We start from the raw sequence: 6,086 nt of genomic DNA, 5'->3' as shown, positions 1-6,086 counted from the left end.
TAGGGTCTGCGGTTCCGGAGGGTCAGAGTCCCGTGCCGGGCGGAGCAGAGGTGGCAAGTGGCAGGCAGCTGCAGTAGCAGCTGGAGGGCTTCAACTACAAACAGGAAGCAGAGCGAGCCCTTGAAATGGCCTTGAGTCTTTGGAAACCTGGAAGCCTCCCCAAGTGACACACTTTCTCCAGCAGAGCCACACCTCCTAGTCCCCCCTCAAACAGTCACTAGCTATGGAAAGCATTCAAGCACCCGAGACTCACGTCGGACATCTTATTCATGGCGCCCCAGGGAGCATTTGCTAGTGTGGATGTCTGAGCACCACGTGCATGCAGGGCCCAAGAAGGCCAAAAGAGGCCATCAAATCCCCTGAAGCAGAAGTTACAGAGGGTGGTGAGCTGCCCTGTGGGTGCTGGGGCCTGAGCCCGGGTCCCAGCCCCCACAGGGTGCCTCACAACCGCCTTTAGCAAGCCCCTATCTCAAAAAATGTTGACATTTCAATTCATCACAGTAGGAAAATCACAGATATCAGGTAACAACAAATATAGTTTCATGGTTGCAGGTGGCCACAACACAAGGAACTGTTTAAAGGGCCGCAGCCTCAGGAAGGCTGAGAACCACTGCTCTAGAAAAACACAGTCCACTGTGATTAGGACTCCTTCATAGAACTAAGGGGAAACAATTCAACCTTGAAAATCTCCAACTCCAGGTTTCCACAGTCACTGGAGGTGTTCCATAAGAACAGTCTAGAGCATGTCTTTAATCCCAGCACTCGGGAAGCAGGGGAAGGCAGATCTCTGTGAGTTCCAGGCCAGCCTTGGCTACAGGGTGAGTTCCAGGACAGCCAGGGCTACACAGAGAAAAACCCTGTCTCAGAAAAGAAAAAAAAAAAAAAAAAAAAAAAACCGAAAAGAAAAAAAGAGAGTCTAGAACAGCTGTAATTTCAAATGAGTTAATTTATTAAGTATACAGGAAGCAAAAGTAAGAGAAATTAGCAAGTAGTTGATAACAGAACCCCGTCAAATCATAAACTGCTAGCATCTGGCAGACGTGCCTTGGGAAGTCTTCCTGAAACAGTCGTGTTGGAGTCCCTGACTGGCAGATTCCCGGATGAGCTTCTGGCTTTCGGTTCCCACTGTGGCCACTTTTATGGGATCAACAGTACAAACCAGAATTAGAAATAGTCTCTCCCTCTAGCCGGTCTCAGGAAGCACATGTTTTTAACCTCCTCAGCGACTTGCTCTTTTCTTTCTCCCTGTCACAGAGTTGGGGCAGGAGGTGCTGCTGCAGCTGTGTTTGTGGCCCTGGGGACCCCAGCTAACATCTGCCTGCTGCCAGGGTTGGGGTGCAGAAAGTCCCACCAGTGTAGGGTTGCCAGAAATAGCAAATACAAATGCAAGGTAGGGGCACTGGGTGGCACATGTGTGTCATTTCTGCTGTTCGGGAAGCTGAGGTGTGAGAGGATCCCCTGAGCCCAGGAGTTTAAGGCCAGCCTTGACAACATAACAGGACTTTGTCTTTTAAAGCAAATAAACAGGCTGGAGAAATGGCTCAAAGGTTAAGAGCACTGGCTGCTCTTCCAAAGGTCCTGAGTTCAATTCCCAGCAACCACATGGTGGCTCACAACCATCTGTAATGAGATCTGGTGCCCTCTTCTGGCCTGCAGGTATACATGCAGACAGAATACTGTATATATAATAAATAAATAAATCTTTAAAGCAAATAAACGTGGGCTGGAGAGATGCTCAGCAGAGAAGAACATTTGTTTGTAGCTGAAGTTTTCTCCAGTCCCTCCTGGCCCACGGTCAGGACAAATCTCTCTCACCCGCCAGTCCCACAGCCGATCAGACCCAACCAAGTAAACACAGAGACTTATATTGCTTACAAACTGCATGGCTGTGGCAGGCTTCTTGTTATCTAGTTCTTATATCCTAAATTAACCCATTTCTGTTCATCTATAAGTTGCCACGTGGCTCATGACTTACCGGTATCTTAACATCTTCTCATGGAGGCGGGTGGCAGTGTCTCCCCTTCAGCCTTCCTGTTCCCACAATTCTCTTCTCTGCTTGTCCCGCCTATACTTCGTGCCTGGCTACTGGCCAATCAGTGTTTTATTTATTAACCAATCAGAGCAGCATATTTAACATACAGAACATCCCACAGCACACACAGGACCCAGGTTTGGTTCCCAGCACCCACACAGTGGCTCACAAAGTGTGTATTTCCAATTCCAGGGCCCCCATCAGTCTCTTCCGGTTTCCACAGGCAGTAGGCACATATGTGGTGGACAGATACACATGCAGCCAAACACCTATATACATAAAATAAAAATCAATAAATCTTGGAGCTGGAGAGATGGCTCCATGGTTAAGACTGCTCTTCCAGAGGACCTGGGTTCAATTCCCAGCACCCACGTGGCAGCTCACAGCTGCCTGTAACTCCAGGATCAAACACCTTCACACAGACATACATACAGGAAAAACACCAACACACGTAAATTAAACAATAAATAAATAAATCTTATTTAACCGATTAAAAAAATAAATGCTTTCTGGGTGGTGATGGCACAAGCCTTTAATCTCAGCACTCAGGAGGCAGAGGCAGGTGGATCTCTGAGTTCGAGGCCAGCCTGGTCTACAGAGTGAGTTCCAGGACAGGCACCAAAACTACACAGAGAAACCCTGTCTCAAACAAAACAAATAAACAGACAAAATAGTTCACTAGACATTCCATTTGGGCTGAAGGTGTAGGTTAGCAGGAAAGCCTGTATGTATGTAGCATGTGTGAGGTCCTGAGTCACCTTCCTGTCACCGGAAACTAAGAAGAAGACAAAACAAAACCACTACCCAGATGCCCAATTACATTTAAATTTCAGATTGACAGCAAATAATTTTAGAGCAAAAAAAAAATTATTGCAAATATTGCATGAAATACACCTGCTAGTATTCTGACCCGCCCCTTGGAGACCCGCCCAGTGTCCTGACATCATCTTACGTTAAAGCTCCCTTAAGAGGAAAAACTCCATCCCTCTCCCTTCTCGCCAGAGGTAGTGCATGCCTCCCTCCCTCCCTCCCTCCCTCCCTCCCTCCCTCCCTCCCTCCCTCCCTCTCCATCTCTCTCTCTCTCTCTCTCTCTCTCTCTCTCTCTCTCTCTCTCTCTCTCTCTCATTCCCTCTCCCCTCCCCCCCAAATCCCAAAATAAACATACTTGCCGAGACCGCCCCGCCCACATGGCGTGTCTCACCAGCCCGGGACACCTCGGTCCAAAACACACCATGGCCTCCCAGGCGCCTTGTCAATACCACACCCACACACAAAAGCGACTTGTTCATCTGCTGAGATGTGGCCAGGAAGAAGCTCTCCCGTGAGGACTCCAGACAGAGCTAAAACCATCTGGAGGAGGGCAAAGGGGAAGAGATGTCAGGGAACAGCAGGTGTCCCCGTGTGCCTGAGGCGCTGAAGCCAGTCTGGACCGGCTTCATTCAGGGTTGAAAGGTTTCAGCCCAGGACACCCCAAAAGCAAGTTCTCAGCACAAAGGAGATTTATTTGCCCCAGAGGGACAGAGGGCAGGGAATAAGAGACAAAGACAGGAGATAGAGGACGGAGGAGGGGAAGGGGTGTTTGTCCCAGAGGAACAGAGGCCCGCCTCTGGCTAGAGAGGAGACAGATGTGGAACATAGGAAAATGGCAGTTTATAAAGGTAGAAGGGGAAGCCCTCTGTTAGGATGAGGTGTTTAATTTTAATTTTAACTGGGCCTGTTAATTAGGGTAGCCAAAGGGGACTTTTGATTGCTGGACTTCAATACTTTGATCACTGAACCTTGGTGGTCAGCCTCAGGAGGGGGAAGTGGCCAAATAAGGGACTAGACCTTGGTGGCCAGCTTTAGGGATGTAAGCTAACGGTTTTTAGCAGGCAGAGGGAATGGGATGAAGGGCAAGGCCTGCCAGAGCCACACGCTCTCCAGACCTGGGCTGGCTAGGGTCCGTCCAAGTGTAACCGTGTTAAAATGCAGATTCTGGACCCTCTTCTTGGGTGGTGACAGAGGGAGCATAGGACTGACCACAGCTCTGCAGGCTGGGTGAGGAGACACCAGGTCTGAGGCCCTGCAAGCTGAGGGGCCTGCCTGCTCTCTGTGGATTCCTGGGGAGGCAGTAGTACAGTGGCCAGCTTGTCCTGGCTGTGCCCAAGTAGGAATCACCTTAGGGACAGTGGGTAGTTTCTCCCCGGAGCCTGGGACCACGCTTCCCCACATGGGCAGAGCACCATGGCACAGCCTCAGGCCAACCCGTTTCCCAAGGCTGTGATGAAATGAGGAACCAGAAGGAGGGAGGTATCCTGTAAACTGAGACATGCCCAGGACCACCACCACCTGCTCCTCCTCTTCCTCCTCCTCCTCCTTCTTCCTGGTGGTGCTTGTTTTGACATGGAACATCACTATGTAGCTCTGGTTGTCTTGGACTCACTATGTAGAGCAGACAGGCTTGGAACTCACAGAGATTCCCCTGCCTCTGTCTGCTGAATGCTGGGATTAAAGGTGTGTGCTGCCATTCTGGGTTTAGGACCTTCTTAGGGGCTCTTCCCGTCAGGCTGGGGCTTGAACTCGGGGCCTTCCATGTGCTGAATGAGCACCATGGATCTATAGCCCCCCCCTGTCAGCCTACCAGCCTTTCCTATGGGTCACGAGGGTCCCTTGCAGGAGGACGGTTGTCTAACACTTGAACTGGAAATGGGCATTGTTTCTCCCACATCCCACATCTCCCCAGGAGAACCGGCAGCTCCTCCTTCTCAGGGATCCCTCCCACTCACACACTTCCTCGGGAACTCCTGGATTCGGAGGAGTTCACGCTTCTGCCACAGTGGCCTCAGGCTATGCCCAGGGATCCCCCCCCCACACACACACACACACACTGTTCTCTAGCCTAGGGCTGGGGCAGGGGCGGAATCTGTGGGCGTGTGCAAGCCCAATCATTGTCCCAAGGGTAGTGTGAGATGCTGCGCTTTCCTGCCTGGAGGCTGTCAAAGCTCACCTCTCCATCCTTCCTGCCCACCCCCACCCCCTCACCCCACATCCCACCCCACCCCCACCCCACATCCCACCCCGAACCTGGCTGGGGAACATAAAGGTCAGGGAAGGGGCTGCCCCTCTCACTCAAGCTCTGGTGTCCAGACAGATAACTCTGTGGCCTGCCGCCCCACTGGCCAGCATCGAAGGAGGTGCGTGGGTCGTCAGGAAAATGGTGTTGGCCTGATGGTGGGCAGTCCAAAGCCAGGTGGCACTCCAGGCTCACCCTGGGGCTGACAAAGCCCTTCCGGGCCTGGCCCAGCCTGGCATTGCCACACCCTGCTTCCTGTCACCCCACTGACTGGAGTCTCACGTCCCTCCTCCTTGGGCTCTCAGGAAGAGTGTTGCCAAATAGGCAGCTTACCCAGGGCTGACTGGCTGGTGCAGAGCCAGGGGTTCTGTTGGTCTGGGCTTTCTCTCTCAAAGCCAGTGTGGCCCGGGCTACAGGCCAGCTCTCTGCAGCACAGCGGCTCTTCTGAGATGACCCTGGTTGGTGCCTCTTCTGAGATCACATACCCCGCCCCCCAAAGAAGCTGACCCCCTTTCCTCTTTGCCCATCCGTTACGGCAGCGAACACCAGGAGCCTTCATCCAGGGGACATGAGGCCATCTGGGCCTCTGCTCTCTCTCTCTGGGGCTTTGGGCCTTTCCTGCCAGAGTAAGAGCCGTGGGAGAGAAATTTCCCACCCACCCGGGTGCTAGGAGAGTATCAGAGTGGGTGGGCCCGGGGTTCCAAGTCCCTCTGGGCTGCTGCAGGAGACCCCGGTTAGGGCAGATCTGGAAAGCGCATCCCAGAGGTTGGGCCCTCAGCCTGGAGGCTGGACTCTCCCCCACCCCCACCCCACCCCGACTTGACTCTGTGGCTCACCACGAGGTAGCCTTAGAGCTGTGACAAGAACTTCTCACCTCAAACCCTGTGGCAGCTCTTGGTTCCTGCTCCCTTGTTCCCACTCACTCTTGAGGAGGGAGGAGGAGGCCGAGGTCCGAGGGTCCACAGTGGCCTGGGTGCTGGGCAATTCTTTCCTACAGTCCTC

General features: G+C 52.6%; 1 long non-coding RNA gene across 1 annotated transcript; it reads right to left on the bottom strand.

Moving 5' to 3' along the window:
* Positions 1-926: 926 nt before the first annotated feature.
* LOC121821182 (uncharacterized) lies at positions 927-5,614 on the bottom strand. Its single transcript, XR_006061881.2, has 4 exons — positions 5,141-5,614; positions 3,198-3,382; positions 1,976-2,301; positions 927-1,134 (listed from the first exon to the last, which is right to left on the bottom strand). It is a non-coding gene; the product is annotated as an uncharacterized LOC121821182 (long non-coding RNA).
* Between the last annotated feature and the right edge of the window lie 472 nt (positions 5,615-6,086).

Source organism: Peromyscus maniculatus, chromosome 11 (genome assembly GCF_049852395.1).
Source record: "Peromyscus maniculatus bairdii isolate BWxNUB_F1_BW_parent chromosome 11, HU_Pman_BW_mat_3.1, whole genome shotgun sequence".
Lineage (NCBI taxonomy): Eukaryota > Metazoa > Chordata > Mammalia > Rodentia > Cricetidae > Peromyscus > Peromyscus maniculatus.
Note: the sequence above shows the minus strand (reverse complement) of the source record. Positions and strands in the feature narration are given on the sequence as shown.